Source organism: Carassius gibelio, chromosome A3 (assembly GCF_023724105.1).
Source record: "Carassius gibelio isolate Cgi1373 ecotype wild population from Czech Republic chromosome A3, carGib1.2-hapl.c, whole genome shotgun sequence".
Taxonomy (NCBI): Eukaryota; Metazoa; Chordata; class Actinopteri; order Cypriniformes; family Cyprinidae; genus Carassius; species Carassius gibelio.
In genome coordinates this window covers 4893624-4911456 of record NC_068373.1, presented here as the reverse complement: position 1 = coordinate 4911456, position 17833 = coordinate 4893624, and the positions used below count along the sequence as shown (strand labels likewise).

The window sequence follows — 17833 nt, the reverse complement described above, 5'->3', positions numbered from 1 at the left end:
AAAAAAAGTATATTGTACACTACAGTCTCTGTGCTCATGGCATCACAGATATAAATATTTTTACGATTTACAAAAAATGAATCACTGTCTGGCCATCTGGGAGTTTGGTAAGGAGATAAAGGTTATGATTATAATTTTTTTATAGTATTATACCACATTGTAAATAAGCACTGGAAGCAGTGATGTCAGACTTAACAAGCAGATACATGCCTTTTCATGTCTATTTATTTATTTTTAATAACTTATTCCTAGCATCGTCTACAAAGGACATAGACAAAAATATTTTTTCTCAAATTTTCTTCATTTGCAAATCCACCAATGCAATGACATACAACAACAAAATTCACAAACCTTTTTTAATGGTTCTCAGGGGGTTTGATACCCCTGAAATAATATCTGATCCAGAATGCACACATGTGGTCATCATTTGAGGGTGGGGTCCGTCTCATGGTTTATGTGGTGTCCAAGATTGGCAATATGCCACTTATTTAAACCATGTATTGTGCTACCAGCCAAGTGGCAAGTCTTTCAAATTTATATAGTCACCAAAGCTGGATTTATTTGAATTTGTGTTTAGGAAGTGTTTATTTTGGACTTTGTCTTGTGTGCCATCTGTGGCTAAGAGTAATGAATCTTTCACACTAGTATTGTTTATTAAGGGTGCAAAAAAACTACTTTCTAGAAAACATGATTTTGTTATCTTAGTTAATTTAGAACTGACAGCATAAAGCTTTCATCGCTAGAAAAACATAGTGTTATACACACAGCACTTTTGATTTCCATCTGGAAAACATGAGGAGGAGGCAGAGAAAAGAGTTAGAGAGAACGTGACCTCATCGGCTAGCAGTTCCTTTGCATATTCATTCTTGCTGTGCACATCAAAGACTTTCAAAGGCAACCAAGAAAAATATTCCTTCACAGCACACCTGATCTGAGCAGGAAAGATTTGGATTATGATATGCAAATGGCGCTTTGTTATCTGAGCTGACATTCATTATGAAAGCAAGCTTTCTCTCGCGCTGACTTTGTCTCTCTCTTTGCACGCCGGCCACCCCTGTGCTCTTATTTAAGATCAAATGTTACAAACAACAGAGTGGGGCCTTGTTGAAGAACCTTGAGCTCTGAAGCATTCAGCCCCATGTGTGTGTTTTGCAGGGACATTCAGCTGATGACCCAGCCACACTGTAAACCCTAATATATTATCAGAACTCAATAAAAAAATTGAGTGGTGTGCAGTTTAACTTCATAAAAGGGCTGCTATTAGGGTGATGGAAAGCAATCAGTAGTTCATCCTTTTGGCACTGCAGCAGCAAGGAGTCTTTGAGGCTTTGATCTCCATCACGGCTAAATGTCTTCAGTGAAACAGAGAGCCGCTGGGAACAGGACCGCATCAATTATTAATATGCTTTTTATACTTCCATGCGAGCAAATGGCAGCAGGTTTGTTTGCTCTCTCAGTTTTTTCGCTCATCTAATCCTTAATGAAGATGAAATGAGCATACATTTCACATGAAAGTGGAAAAGATTCATTTTGAAGCCATCACAAGATTATGTATGATAGATAGATAGATAGATAGATAGATAGATAGATAGATAGATAGATAGATAGATAGATAGATAGATATTGTTTTTTCAAACGAGATGAAAATTGTGAATTGTATGCAGTAAGTTCTCATATGTTGATTGAAGATTGACTAGATCTAAATTATTTACATTTACAAATTTACGTTAAACTCATTTTATTGTTAGGTTACATTTTCAAGAATTGTATATCCTTATCAAAAACACTGCACTGTGTCATTATCAGTGACCACTAGATGGAGCTACTTTATTATATATATATATAAAAAAAACGCAGTCACAATCCCTGACAGCCGATTAGTTTGCTGAAGTATGCTGCTTAGAAATATAAATATTTTATTGCCTAAGTAAGTAGATTTGGTGATGCTGAGAGTTTAAAGACGACTATTTATTTATAGAATAGAATAGAATAGAATAGAATAGAATAGAATAGAATAGAATAGACAATTAACCCAGCAGAGGGCGCTTCTGTCCTGCAGGTTCGTTCAGTTCACCAAAACAAACACACGCCCTCGCAGCAGACATTTTAATCGAGCACAGAGTGTGTGAACGTAGACGTGTATCTTCATCTCCTCACGCATCAGGGTTTGATTGCTTCATTCTGACGAGTCCGTATGGGTTTTTTTTTGCTCTGCTTCACCGATGTGTTACTGTCATTGGATTATAAACACAGACATGATCACATCAACGGACGGGATCGATTGTGGACGCACATGTGACGATATAACGTGCTGGATGAGATTCTTTGTGTAGTTTCGGCAAGATAAAGCTGTGTGATGGTAAGATCGAGCTCACGCCCATTATCATCAAGTCTGTGTGTCGTTGCTATAAGCCGCATCCCTGTCTCGAGACAGGAGAGTATCATAGCAACCGCGTATCTTCTGTGTCAGTGATGTCCGGTGTGTTTCGTCATCTGTGGATGCTTTATAATCTGTGGTAAACCTCGATGCTGTTTCATGTGATAGAGATGCTGCCGATACTTGACTGACATCTGTTAGATGAGTTACAAAGAGTAGGGTGATGGCATCAGTAGTTAATATGGTGTTGGAAGATTACCATATTCAAATGTTACATGCCAGTTAAAGATACTACGAAGAACAGTAGTTACCTTGCAGTTACCTTCTAACATGTGCAGAGACATGGTATTATTAGCATGTTAACTGTCAAGAATGTTTTATCATCATGGTATCATATCCAAAGCCACAATAGTAATTTTTAGTGGTTTCATTTGGATAAATTTATTTATTTTATTTTTTAAGTAATGCTTTTTTCATGAAAAATCATATTCTGAATATGAGATAATTTCAGAAGATGAGATCATGGACTAATCCACATGGTAACCATTGTTGCCATACTAACCATAGTTTAAAAATACCATAGAATCCACAGTGAATTTTATTTTATTTTTTTATTTAACTTGCTCTTAGCTACCCATCATCATCAAAATCAGCAGTGAAATATAATGACAGAAATATTATGTGAGTTGTGTATATACATACATACATACAGGTGCTGATCAAAAAAGTTGATTTATTTCACTATTCCATCCAAAAAGTTAAACTTGTATATTACATTCATTCATTACACACAGACTGATATATTTTAAATGTTTATTTAAGGAATAGATGTGGTAGAAAAAAGTGTACAAGCAATAGGGATAACCACACCCTGGAGAGGATTATGAAACAAATTCAAAAATGTGGAGGAGATTCACAAAGAGTGGACTGCAGCTGGAGTCAGTGCTTCAAGAACCACTACACACAGACGTATCAAAGACATGGGTTTCAGCTGTCGCATTCTTTGTGTCAAGCCACTCTTGAACAACAGACAGCGTCAGAAGCGTCTTGCCTGGGCTAAAGACAAAAAGGACTGTACTGATGAGAGGGGTCTGAGTTATGTTCTCTGATAAAAGTCAATTTTGCGTTTCCTTTGGAAATCAGGGTCCCAGAGTCTGGAGGAAGAGAGGAGAGGTGCACAATCCACGTTGCTTGAGGTCCAGTGTAAAGTTTCCACAGTCAGTGATGGTTTGTGGTGCCGTGTCATCTGCTGGTGTTGGTCCACTGTGTTTTCTGAGGTCCAAGGTCAACACATCTGTATACCAGGAAGTTTTAGAGCACTTTATGCCTCTTGCTGCTGACCAACTTTATGGAGATGCAGATTTCATTTTCCAACAGGACTTGGCACCTGCAAACAGTACCAAAGCTACCAGTACCTGGTTTAAGGACCATGGTATTCCTGTTCTTAATTGGCCAGCAAACATGCCTGACCTTAACCCCATAGAAAATCTATGAGGTATATGTGATATGCCAGACCCAACAATGCAGAAGAGCTGAAGGCCACTATCAGAGCAACCTGGGCTCTCATAACACCTGAGCAGTGCCACAGACTGATCAACGCCTTGCAACGCCGCATTGTTGCAGTAATTCAGACAAAAGGAGTCCCAACTAAGTATTGAGTGCTTTACATGCTCATACTGTTCATGTTCATAATTTTCAGTTGGCCAGGATTTATTTGTATTGGTCTTAAGTAATATTCACATTTTCTGAGATACTGAATTTGGGATTTTCCTTAGTTGTCAGTTATAATCATCCAAATTAAAAGAATTAAAAGAAATAAACATTTGAAATAAACATTTGAAATATATCAGTTTTTGTGTAATGAATAAAAATGATATACAAGTTTCACTCTTTGAACATGATAAGTGATATAAATCAACTTTTGTATGATATTCTAATTATATGACCAGCACCTATATATATATATATATATATATATATATATATATATATATATATATATATATATATATATATATATATACACAGTAGAGACAGAAGAGGTATGTACTGTATATGTGTATGTATGTGTGTGTATATATATATATATATATATATATATATATATATATATATATATATATATATATATATATATATATATATCAGAAGCTATAAGCAGCCCAAGAGACCCTAGAGAATATGTTTGTCAGTTGTGTTGAATAAATTATCCAGGATTGTAATTATCACTGCTCTAAAAATAGTCCTTTCAAAAAAATTGTTTATGCATGTTTTTTTTTTTTTATGCAAAGCATTAGCATAAATGCCAGTAAAGAGACCTGGATGCAGGTTCACCATCTGGTCTAGATACAGAACGGATTCAGTAAACTATGGTAAACTTGGAATAAGGATGAGACTGACAGTCTAATATAAGTATAGATGCTATTCTGCTTATGATGTAACAAGTACATTGGGGGTTTTGGGGGAGTGTTCCCAGTTCTGGTTGCCAGTTCCCTGTATCAAACACATATAGTGCACTGTTATTTGCCCTCTGCAATAGTGTATGTCTCTCTCTCACACACACACACACACACACACATACACACAGAGCTCATTAAAGTTGCATGACTATTGTATGTTTGTATGTGTTGAGTGACAGGACTAAAACAGAGTTCTCAGCAGCCTGAATGTGTTAACCTGCCTTGTGTAACACATCAGAGCAAACAGCCTGAGTGGCACTGAGTGCACATCTGAACACACTGTAGGATCACTGAGCGCTCTGTAGACAGTCGACCAGCTGATCTGCATAGGACTCACGGCCTGCACTTTTTTTGCTCAAGGAGGCTTTTCAGTTACGTTAATTGTTGAGAAATGACAATATGAATTCAGAGCTAATGTGGGTCAAATCATTTGTTCTTGGGGGCATTAGATGAGAAATGTTTTTTTATATATTGATTTTTCTGTATGTCATACACAGTACAGCTGCTTTTGTTGATTTTACCGTTACTGATGGAGTATCAACAAGCATTTTGAACTATATAATATGCAGGGTGAAGTGTGTCTGTGTGGTTATACGTGAAACTGTCTGATCATCAATAACAATGATATAAATATGAAACTGTAATGTAGTTTTGTTTGTCTGTGCCATCCACAGGCTTCTGAAGTGTGATCCATGACGCCATGCTCAGACACGATTGCAGGTGGAGACTAAATGTGGCCGAAGTCTTGACGTAAGTGCTAAAATTGTGTTTCTGAACTTGTATTGATTCCAGTCGTCTATAGGGAATTTATCCACTGACTTGCTCCTGCCTTCACATTCATGATGCTCAACTCAACCATGAATGATGAGAGTGAAACCCACATACTGACACTCATGTATGGTGGGAAAACGTGTCAGTATGTGGGTTTCACTCTCATCATTCATGGTCTCTGAACCTGTTGATCACATAAGCCAGTCTTATTTATTATGATAATTATGGCAAATAAGAAAAGCTCTATTGTGGCAGCAGTGTCTCAGTATCTAAGTCCCGCACAAACTTCCACAGGCACAATCGCAAGTTCACAATCATGATTACATGCCCAGTTTTTATAGCATCACATAACGAACTAAAACCAAACTTATTATAAAAACAAACACATGAACATACATAAGTGTGATAAGAACTACCTAAAATGATGGAAACCATCTCTGGGAAAAATTCCTTTGAAGTTTAACTTCATTGTTTCATTTGGCTCACGTCCTATTCTTTTACATGGACAGGGTGGGGTTTATGCTCTTCTCATTAAAGATGAAGAGTTGCCAGATATAACCAAAAAAAGCAACCTGGTCTAGTCAAAGAAGTGATCCCAGTATTGTGTTTTGTTTTGAAGGAGATATTATCAAAAAAAAATGACATTTAAAAAAAAAAAAAAAGAAGAAGAATCATAATATAATATAAAAAGCAGACATGTCAAAAGTGAACCAGCTGAACAAATATAAGGCTATTTGTTCTGACTACAGTGGGAGGTTCAGTTTTGAACCACAAACAGCATAAAGTTTTAAAGTAAAACAAATTTTAAACTTTAATGTTTTCTGGAAGTGAAAAAGAAAATGTCATTGTATAATTTACAGTGAAAAAACTTGACACTCCCAGAATTTCCAGCATGACACCTTTTTGTTTTGTTTTTTAATAACGTTTCTTCTTAATTTTTCTTTTCTTAACAGTTGTGTACATTAAGGTTTAATCTTACATCTGAGGTTGTTAAATTAATGTTTATTGCATTATTTCAGTATCGTGTGTCACCCTGATGGGGTTAGTGTTTGTGTGAATGACACTGTGCACCTTTTGTATATGAGTATTGCTCTTCTCAGCTCGTAGAAAAGCTGTTTGTGATGAGCTTTGGTTCATTGTGTAATTTTTTCATCACCACCAGTTTTTGGTGGTTATCAGTGCATTACAATAGTTCAAAACAGATATCAGTACTTCAGCATGTTGGTTTATTGACATTACATCAGTTAATGAAATACATTATTTTATTTTGAATTTAGCTTTTATTGATCTTTAGCTCCGCCGTTTAGGAAGTCAGACATTTGAAAATTAATGTGGAATAGGGCTGCAGCTATTGATTCTTTTTGTAATCGATTAATCTAGCACTTTATCCGATCGATTATTTGGATAAATTTTTTTGTGTGTTTTTAAACAACCAAAATAAATAATGCATAACGAAAATGATGTGGTTGTAAAATGATCAACCTTTTGGCTTTTATAAAAAAAAAAAAAAAACAGAGGTATTGAAAATATCTGTTTTATGTAGATTTCTGTGTGTGTGTGTGTGTTTATGTGGGCATGTTTTTGTGACCTATCAGGACACAACTTTTTATAATGACATGGGTATGACACAGGTATTACCAGGAGAGGGTGACTTATGAGGACATAACCCATGTCCCCATCATTTTTCAAAACGCTTATAAACCATGAGTTTTTTTTTTTTTTTTTTTAAGAAAGTAAAAATGCACAAAGTTTCCTGTGAGGGTTAGGGTTAAGTGTAGGGTTGGTGAAGGGTGATAGAAAATACAGTTTGTACAGTATAAAAACCATTACGCCTATGGGATGTCCCCACTTTTCACAAAAACAAACATGTTTGTGTGTGCGCGTGTGTCGTGTGTCGTGTGTGAGGAAGAGTGACACCCCAGTCAGACCAGTGCTTCATTGCAGTTTGGTACGAAATAAATACATACATACATTTTCAATAGAATGCTGCGTTTGGCTTGCATTGCGGTGCATTTTAGTTGAAGCATCCATTCGAAAAATCGCGTCTCAACATAACGCCCAGGTGTATACAGTGAATATATTCTGAATTTTTTGTTGCATGGCTACATACAAGTTTAAGCATATGTGATACATTGCCGCGATTGGTCTGACTGTCACGTGAGAGAGACGAGGGTGCATGTTTGTGTGTGTGTGTGTGTGTGTGTGTGATGGGGTCCTTTTTTTTTTAGGCTATACTCTCTTGCAGTTGAACGTGAATATGTTTACTACTTAAAACATCAAAGGTAAACATCATATCTAGTCAAACCGCATTACGACATTGCTACAAATACAGTATGGGGTTAAAATCAGCAAACATCAATGTATAGGCTTTGGCTACGTTACCTTGTTTCAGCAACGCTTGGTAAATTGTGAACTATTTTTATTTTTTTATTTTTTTATTCCAAAAAAATTGAATAATGATGTCTCATATCTTCTATGTGCACTGTCTGATTTAGATAAATTGCTCTATGTTTGGTCATGGGGGCTGATCACATAGATGTGGCTATTGTGGGTCACAGTCATAGCGCCACCAGTCGACAGCAGGAAGTTTGGAACATTAAAAAGACTGAGATAATCAAATTTACCTTCTTAAATGAATGTTTTCCTGGAACCAGTGGGGTGTTGTTTTTTTGGAACGTTACAGTCCATAGTTACTATATGCTTTTAATTGTATGGAAAAGAGCAGTGTGACAATTCTGTTAAAAATGTATGCATATTGAACTTGTATAAATGATGATTGAATATTTATATTTGGTGAAATGCTTCTTTAAATGAACGGATGTAACCGATGATAGAGCAGATGTTATACTGCTGACTTTACTGTGTATATGTTTGAGGCTTTTGTGTGTTAAAAACAGAAGCGCATGAATTTTCTGAGCAGTGTTCCTCTTTCTGTTCATTTTAGTTTGTCTTCATTTCATTGGAGTGACAGAGGGATTTATGACAAAATAGCTATAATTGAGAAACTCTTTAGTGAGGACATGATCTGATACAGGTAGGGTTTGGTATCGATTGGGTTTTATACGATACCGGTGCCATTTCGATACTTTTAAAATGTTACCAAGTGCCTAAACAGTGACTGAATCGATACTTCTAAAAAAAAAAAAAAGAAAAAAAAAAAAAAAAAGCCTAAAAAGGATAAAATTAAAGAACATTAAAAAGATTTAAAATAAATCCATAGCATTCACACGCTCCTTGGATGCTCTCATTTACAAAGCTTCCCTTACTCTAAGACATTTCGTGATCTGGGTCATTATTTAATACAAAATCACACAATGTTTCTACTGTATCTCAGTCAATCACTCTGATATTTACTTAAAATGAGTGCTGTCTGTCACTGTCTTTAATCAGTTCTGTGAATGAGTGGATGCTCATTCTTTATAAAGTAGAAACAATGTCATTTGTAAAGTAGTCTTAGTATTTAGTATTAGTATTTTCACCCCAAAAAGGGTTTTAAGCCACTTATTTATATATTTTGCTGTAGGGTGTCAGTAGTAAATATCAGTTTACATTTCCAAACATTCATTTTGCCATTCATTTTAATAATAATCTAGTGAGATTGTTGAATGCACAAGCAACAGACTGACAACAGACTCCTTAAGTCTAAGACACACACAGTAGTGTATGTATGAAGTACGTATAATTCAATTAAAGTATATTTAAATAAGTGTAATTAAAGAATGCATTCATACATGTTAAGGGCTCGATTGTCGTTGAAGGAAACAGCTGTGGTGTGATGAGCAGTAAACAGAGGGAAAACTTTACAGTAGATGAGAATCTGACTGCTCTCCCGTTACCTTTTGTAAACTGTATTTATGACAAAGAACTGCATAGATTCAGATATTCTAACAATCTATCGATAAACACACCTTGTGTCCTGTGTTTGTGTTGGAGTCCCCTGTGGTCTTCGGATTGAAGAGCGCACTGAGAGACAGGAGGAGACTGGTCTGCCGCCTTTTAATATGAAATTTAAGCAGACTGACTCGGAGGCGATCGTGATTTTGTGTACAGTTTATGGAGCTAAATGCTATATCCCCGCTAAAAAAGCTTAGCGATGCCCATGCTTCTTGTGTACATTTCAGAGAACCAGGACAAATATTTAAATCGATCGCTTAGGCATTTAAGAGGCACCGAAATTAGGCACTGAAATCTGCGTTCTTATTCGGTTCGGTGCATACCGGTTCCATAGGTACCGGTGCCATATTAGCATTGGGTTTCGGTACCCAACCCTAGATATAGGACAGTGAGCTCTTTGTTCGACTGTAATATAAAGCATATCAATGTTTAAATGCCCTCTATGTGTGTGAAAGAGAGTAAGATGTGTGTGTCTGACTCAGCATTAACTAACTGTGTGTTAATTTGCTGTATAGTTAAAGATCACAAGTAGTGTTTAGTAGAGGTTTTCACGGGGCCAAATATTTGTGCCCGAACCCGTAAGAGACCCATAATGTACTACACCGAACCGACCCGGACCTGTCTATTATTTTGAAAACTGGAACCGAACCCGTGTAGATCCGAGAAATGACTACCCGTACCCAACCTGGACCCATTTATTATTTGAAAGCTGGACCCGAACCCACCGGGAAGACACAGACCCGACTCGACCTGATTTTCAAATATTCCACCTTAAATTGCTATTACAAGTCAATAAACTTTTTGCGAAAAATAAAACTTTTTGTCTAACCTAATTTATGGAGCAGTAGTCTCTCTTCCTTGTACCTGACTGCCTGTGATGCATTACAATCCTCCGATAAGAAAGTTATTTATGTTATTCTTCTCGTTATTCCAAGTCCAAGCTTAATCCATTCAATATTTCAGCTTCAAAAGTCAACTCGATGTCACGATGACGGATGACACACATGTGCACATGTACATTCTTACTCGAGTGAAATCGCATAATAACTTAGACTATTTGCTGTTTTGAAATATAATAATGATTGCTCGTTCAGTGCCATGGCTGCTGATGTTATTTATTTGCTATCATCTCTGTGCTCTCTGCTCTGCGTTAAGTCTGAATCTGACCACTAAAACTTTAAACGGTTTATTTATATTGTGAAGGGGTGAAGAAGCACACGACACGAGGATGCAGGTAAGTTCCCCGAAGAGTAGATTTTTATTAACCAGTAGGTGGGGGAAATAGCCAAAGTGAGGGGTTTTTCCGGTGCTCAGTGCTCGGCCCTCTCTCTCTCTCTCTCTCTCTCTCTCTCTCTCACTCTCTCTCTTTCTCTCTCTCTCTCTCTCTCTCTCTCTCTCTCTCTGTGGCAGTGCTGTGTGGGTCTGTGAAGTCCATGCATAGTGGGGGCTGGCGGTCACACATTGCTGTCTGTGGGGAAATAACAGAGGTACTGGTTAGCCGAGTCTTTGGAGACATATCTCACCTCTGTGTTCGCCGGTGAGGCTTATGAAGCCAGAGCTTGATTGTGCACAGGTGTGGCCGCTCAGCCCGTGATGAGCAGGTGCAGGTGTGCCTGCTCTATTTCCAGGGCGACACTGACGTGAGAGTGGACTGGAGAGGGGAGTGGAGCCTGACAGACCGGCGAAAGCTGCCCATATCCTTGAGAGATCGTCGGCACTCGCATTGGCCGTCCCCGCCCGTTGTTGTACGGTGAAGTGAAAGTCCTGGAGTGCGAGGAACCAACGAGTCACCCTGGCATTTGTGTCCTTAGCTCGGGCCATCAACTTTAGAGGGGCATGGTCAGTGATCAGGGTGAACTGGTGGCCGAGGAGGTAATAGCAGAGCTCCAGGACCTCCCACTTGATGGCCAACACCTCCCTCTCGACGCCTCCCTCCCACCGGGGTCAGCTTTCGGCTGATATATATTACCGGGTATTCCTTGCCATCAAGGACCTGGGAGAGGACGGCTACCAACCTTGTATCGGGTTTATTTTCTCCTTTATTTATATAGCGCTTTAAACAAAAGAGATTGAACAAAATTAATTGGGAAAACAGTGTGTCAATAATGCAAAATGACAGTTAAAGGCAGTTCATAATTGGATTCAGTGATGTCATCATCCAGCTCAGTTCAGTTTAACTAACTAATTCAATCATTTGCAAAAACCCCAACTAAGCAAGCCAGAAGGGACAGCGGCAAGGAACCAAAACTGCATCGGTGACAGAATGAAAAAAAAAAGACCTTGGGAGAAACCAGACCAGATGAAGCAGATCAATTCCAGGTTGCAGCAAAGTTAGATTGTGCTGAGGACTCAACTGGTTCCTGTGGTCTTGCCCTATCTAGTTGTCCTGCTCTCAGCGGTCTTTCAGGGCTGTAGAGGTCCTCTCTATGTGGTGAGAGAAACAGACTAATTTTAGCGTAGATGGCTTTCTTCTTATGATGTAGCAAGTACATCAGGCGTTGGAAGTGTTCCCTTAACCGGTTTACCTAATTAATGCAGCCTATAAATCCTTTATTTGGATATGAATTAGTATTAGTGTGTTATGTGTAAGCCAGGTTAAAGAGATGGGTCTTTAATCTAGATTTAAACTGCAAGAGTGTGACAGTATAAACCACCCAATCACAATACGCTATATACGGAGCGATTAAGTATTTTTCTCCGTCTATATAAATATCATTCACCCCAACTTCTTCCTCGTCAGCTTTTCCCACGTTTTCACAGCAGCTTTATCAATAACAGGCTTGCTCTGCGGTAAGTAATGCAGGCCAAAGAGCCAAGCTGGAGGAGAAGAAGAGAGTAGTTTAATCGGTTAAGTGCTTTATAGGGACTCGCAATGGAGGCATCTAACTTATCCTAATGTGTGCGAGTGTAGAATACGTAAACACTTTTTAATCAAATGTAAATTTGTCCACTGAGATTTTTTTGGCCAAGTCAAGTGTGTTTATAGAAGTTTCCATGGGGCAATGAGAATAAAGCTAGATAAAAAAAAATTATTAAAAAAAATCATATGATGTGATATGCATGGCCATACCCAGGCTTTGGAGGGATGACTATTTTTAAAAGGGTCATATTATACGATTTAATTTTTTAAGATCCATAAAAACTAAAGCCTCAAAGTTAAGACTCTGCCACTCCCCCTTAAAATGGCTCATTCAAATGCCCCCACATGTCTACGTCACTAATATGGAAATATTTGTTTAATGCCACTGTAACTACTCGCTGGTCATTAAACAGTCCATGTTTCCAAAATACTGATGTCCATTTGTTTTATTTATAGATATGGAACACCGTGAAAACTACATACAAACAGAAACACAAAAAATATAGTTTTACACACTCATAACAATACGAAGGACATCAATGCAAATAAAGAAATATACATAAATTAACACTTTTACCGTGTTGGCCTGGTTACCAGCAGTAGAATGGTGAAGAGCTCTAACAGGTGTATCCAAGTTCAAATCTCATTCAATTTGCAGCACTTCCAGGTTAAATATAATCAGGAAGGCTCACATGACCTTCGATTTAATAAAACTTAGCAGTAACACAAAATAAACACATCAGAATTCATGCAACTGACACACATACACAATATTATATTTAAATTGTAAAGTCTTAAAAAATACAAAAAGGAGCAAAACCCTGATATTACAGATACCTCATACACAACGCATAAATGACCTATCAGTGTCAGCTACACTCCCACCAAATTACCCTTGATCTATTCAATAAACATAGAATGCAACAATTTGAATAATCAATGGAAATTTCCAGGCATCAACAATATATGAAAACAACTAACATGATTCTATCCCCACAATTCATTATTACACATTCTTCAGTTAAAATGAACAAATTGTTCACCATATCACATTGTTTTAATATTAAATGCAGTACAAATCAACATGTGACCAAAATGCCAAGAGCTACATGATATCAATACATCTGAATTCGAATAAAGTGATAAGGCAATTTAACTTTTAGTTAAATCACTGCTGCTGTTAACCCTAATCTTGGTATGGAGACAACTTTTGTGGGGACAACTCTTGCTTTCCCTGTGACGAAGGCACAATGTACCTTGGTACACTCACCAGTCTGATATAGGAGCACGGACCATAACCTTTACTACTTGCGTCAAAAAGGTGTTGCAACTCAGTTCAAGATCTTCCCGAAATTTGAAGGTGTTAAACCTATTGGTATCTGTATCTTTTCTAGATTAGACAAATCCTTCAAACAGCTCTCCCACCTTGATCTCAATTCAATGTGTAGTGGTTCATCCCAACTGATGCCCTTAGGACACATCTCTTGCAGCACCTTCTTACCGGATATGATGAATGGAGCCAAGAACCCCAATGCATCATAAATGGAAGCCACAATGGAAAGAATACCACGTTGTGTGGCAGGTTTCTCATCAAGCACAGAATTAAAGGTAACTGCATCATTCTCCACGTCCCACCTTACTCCCAGAACATTCTTTACTGGAAGATAATCATTATGGAAATCCATTTTTCACCTCAACAGCACAGTCACTCTCACTGATGGACGCAAGCACTTCTCTATTGTAGTAAACAAATTTGTCAAGGTGTAGCTTTCCTTTAGCACACAGAGCCTGAGCTTCTTCCACCAGCCTAATTGCCAGCTCAACGGATTCCAGACTTATGAGACCATCATCTACATAGAAATGATTCATGATGAAACTAGCAGCTAAAGGATACTCCCTCTCATTAATGCTGGCAAAATACTTCAGGCCATAATTGGCACAACCTGGGGAGGATGATGCTCCAAAGAGATGTACTTTCATTCCATATTCTCTGGGCTCTGTGTTTAGATCACCATTTAACCACCACAGAAAACGCAGGTAATCCTCATCTTCCCTAATGACATGAAATCTATTAAACATTTTCTCAATGTCACACATGACAGCAATTTGATGTTTGCGGAAGCGACAAAGCACTCCAGTCAACCCATTGGTAAGATCGGGCCCAGTCAGTAGATACTCATTCAAAGCGGTACCTTTAAACGTGTCCGTACAATCGAAAACTACCCTGATCTTATTTGGTTTCTTTGGGTGATAAACACCTTGGTGTGGAATATAACACAAATTTCCCATATCTACTTTCTCATCAGCTATTTCTGCATCCCCATCTCTTAAGACACCTTCCATAAACATCATGTAATCACATTTGAATTGAGGATCCTTGTCCAATTTTCTTTTAAGATGCTTCAGTCGTACTAATGCAAGCTTCTTATTATTTGGAAGTTGGGGACTAGTTTTAAAAGGAAGGGGCATCTCATGATGGCCACATTCATTATGATAAACACCTTCCTTTATAACCTGCAGAAACTGAACATCGTCCTGAGATATGCTCTTTTCTCCTAACCGACTATCTACAAAATCCAGCTCAAGAGCTCTAATAACAGCAGCAGGTGTCACAGGGGGAAGCGCCCTGACTGATAGGCGGTGACATCAGTGTTAATTTTGACACGAAATTTTAATTTAGTTTTAGTCTTAGTCTTTTGACTATAATTCTTTTTAGTTTTAGTCAAGTTTTAGTCATCTGATTTGTTTTAATTTTAGTCTTATTTTAGTCGACTAAAATTGCTTGGTATTTTAGTCGACTAAAATAAGACCAAAATCAATAACAGATTTACTAGACAATTTTTTACAGCTGGTATAGGAAACAAACTTAACCAAAATATATAAAACACAAATTCAACTTTATTTCAACACAACTGTGTCTTTATTTCGATTCAAAAGCTTTTATGCAGTAACAAACACTGTCGTGATAATGTAAACAATAACTAGCTGCCAATTGACCATCAATAAAAGAAAAATAAAGTTAGGTCCAGGACCTTAAAGCTTACAGCTGAGCTGAACAATAAATGCATACATTTAAAGTAAATATTTAATAAGTTGAGTGGATAAAAAAAGTAACAAGATTTTATAAGGTATTAATTTGTCTAGCAATATTGTATGTTTTAAATACTACAATATTGCTAGATTAGTATCACATGACTAATATAGAAATATTTGTGATATTGTCAACAAGTACAACATTATAAAATATACTAAACATTATTATTAATCAAATGTATTATCATAATATTACGTATTAGTATTGTGCTCTCATCTAACTTGAAGAAGGGGCTATTTTACAGTACTTTTCAGTTCGTAATATTTAATGCTACAACATCTACGCACTGCAGTCTTCCAATTTTGCTTAGCTCAATAAACAAAAGAACATCGTTGTGAAATTACATTTGAGAAAATGTCCAGGTGGCTCGTCTGTAAATGTCTTTTCAAATTGGTTGTGTTCTTGCCACGAATGACCGCTCCGCGTGCTTTACACTTCGTCAAACGTGAAGTGAGCTGTGGACATTTTGTTGCTCTTTTAGACATCACCTCTTCGAATGCCGTCTTCCCGGGAGCTCATTTAAAAACTGAAAACCTTCGCTTCACGTCTCAATAAGTCAGGCTCGGATTGGTTCTCTTCTCTCATGCAGTCTCGCCTGTTCCGTTTTGCCGGTTCTTTTGTTCATTCCTCGCATCTCTCCGGTCTGCTGATTTGATTTTCGTCACAGTCTATTTTCGTCTCGTCCTTTATTCGTTGACAATAATGTCAATCAATTTAGTCATAGTTTTAGTCTCCATCAGTGCCTTCTTTTTTAGTTTTCGTTTCGTTTTCGTCCGCAAAAATATATTCGTGACAAAAATATTTAGTAAACGAAATTAACACTGGGTGACATATACTGGTCACATCCTTGGAGTTCACACCATGTGGAATACCTCCTATGATGCTCCAGCCCAGGTCAGTCTTGATGGCATAAGGCTCTTCATCACCTCCATTGATGACCTGTCGAGGTGCCAATGCTCTGGAGCAATCATAGCCAATCAAAATACCTACTCCACAACCCATTCGTGCAGGCATTTCATCAGCAATAACTTCTAGATGTCTCCACCTTCTAGCAGTCTCACAGGTGGGAATATGGGTGCGCTCAAAAGGAATGAAATCCCTTGTATAAACGGGAGGCAGGTAGATAGAGAGGTCTAAGGAAAACCCTCTCACTCGAAGTCCACAGATTCTCTGACTCTCCACAATGGAGTCTTTTCCCATCATAGTGGAAAGCTTTAGTTTTACTGGTTCCATTGATGCCCGCAAACTTTCACACACTTCCTGATCAATAAATGTGTGACTACTTTGAGTGTCTAATAAGGCATAAACAAGGATTTCAGACTCTGAGCCAGAAGACAGCCATACTGGAACAATCATTGATGTTGTACCACTTTCTCCTCCATTCACACAGCATGATAGAGAGGATGTACTCTCTTCAGCCTGCAAAACCATCTGTGAATGTAACTCATTTATTGGCTGACGATCTTCATGCAAAGGAGTTGGGTGGTGCTTCTTACATACAGCACATATGGACCGATTTCTACAATCTTTGGAGCCATGTTCCCTTCTTAAGCATGCAAAGCACAACTTATTCCCCATAACAAACTTTCTCTTTTCCTCCACAGGCTCTTGCATTAGTTTTTGACATTTATGAATTAAATGACCTTCTCCACAAAACATACATTTAACTAAATTTGTGCCATGCACCAGTGTATTCTTCAAATTACTAGACTCTTTAGACTTGCTGTCAATAATATTGCTGGTATTTCCCATATCACATGCTGCATCTAAATCATTCACAGTGGTTGCCAACGTATTTACTCTTGAACGCTTGATCTCCTTGAAGGGCTTTTCTTCAGAGATCTTTAATGCATACAACGATGACACAGGATTGCATGCTATGCGTGCTTCCTTTGAGACAAATGAAGCAAACTTGCTAAAGCTTGGATAATCTTTATCTTGATCTAGTTGTTCTGTGACATAATGGTTCCACCTGCTCGTCACCCAGTTGGGAAGCTTGACCAGTATCTTCTGATTCTCTTCGCAATCATTCAGCACCTGAAGACCCTTGATGTGCGGCATAGCATCACTACATGATTGCAAGAAGTCACTAAATTCCCTTAACTTAATGTACTCTGATGCACCAATCTTAGGCCACCTATTAAGTTTCTCTCTAAAGGCACGTTGCGCCACAAAGGAGTGACCATATCTAGCATTTAACTTATCCCAGGCTTGCTGATAGGCTTGTTCATCTTTCCTATAAAAACTACCTTTCAAAACTGATCTTGCTTCACCATCAATATACTTTTGCAAATAGAACAGCCTGTCTGCTGAATTCAGACACCGTCTCTCTATAAGAGCCTTAAAGGTTGTGCTCCACTCTATAAACTTAAGTGGGT

At 37.8% G+C, this 17833-nt stretch overlaps 1 protein-coding gene across 3 annotated transcripts in view; it reads left to right on the top strand.

The window, feature by feature from the left end:
- Positions 1-2108: 2108 nt before the first annotated feature.
- The window catches only part of LOC127944282 (testis-expressed protein 2), a 79962-nt gene continuing 64237 nt past the window's right edge, over positions 2109-17833 (top strand). For 2 of the 3 annotated variants that reach the window (XM_052540170.1, XM_052540182.1), the window contains exons 1-2: positions 2200-2359; positions 5511-5586. The gene's annotated coding sequence lies outside the window, so the exon portion shown is untranslated. Of the gene's footprint in view, positions 2360-5510; positions 5587-17833 lie in introns of all 3 variants that reach the window. The other variant, XM_052540188.1, reaches the window with a different exon arrangement.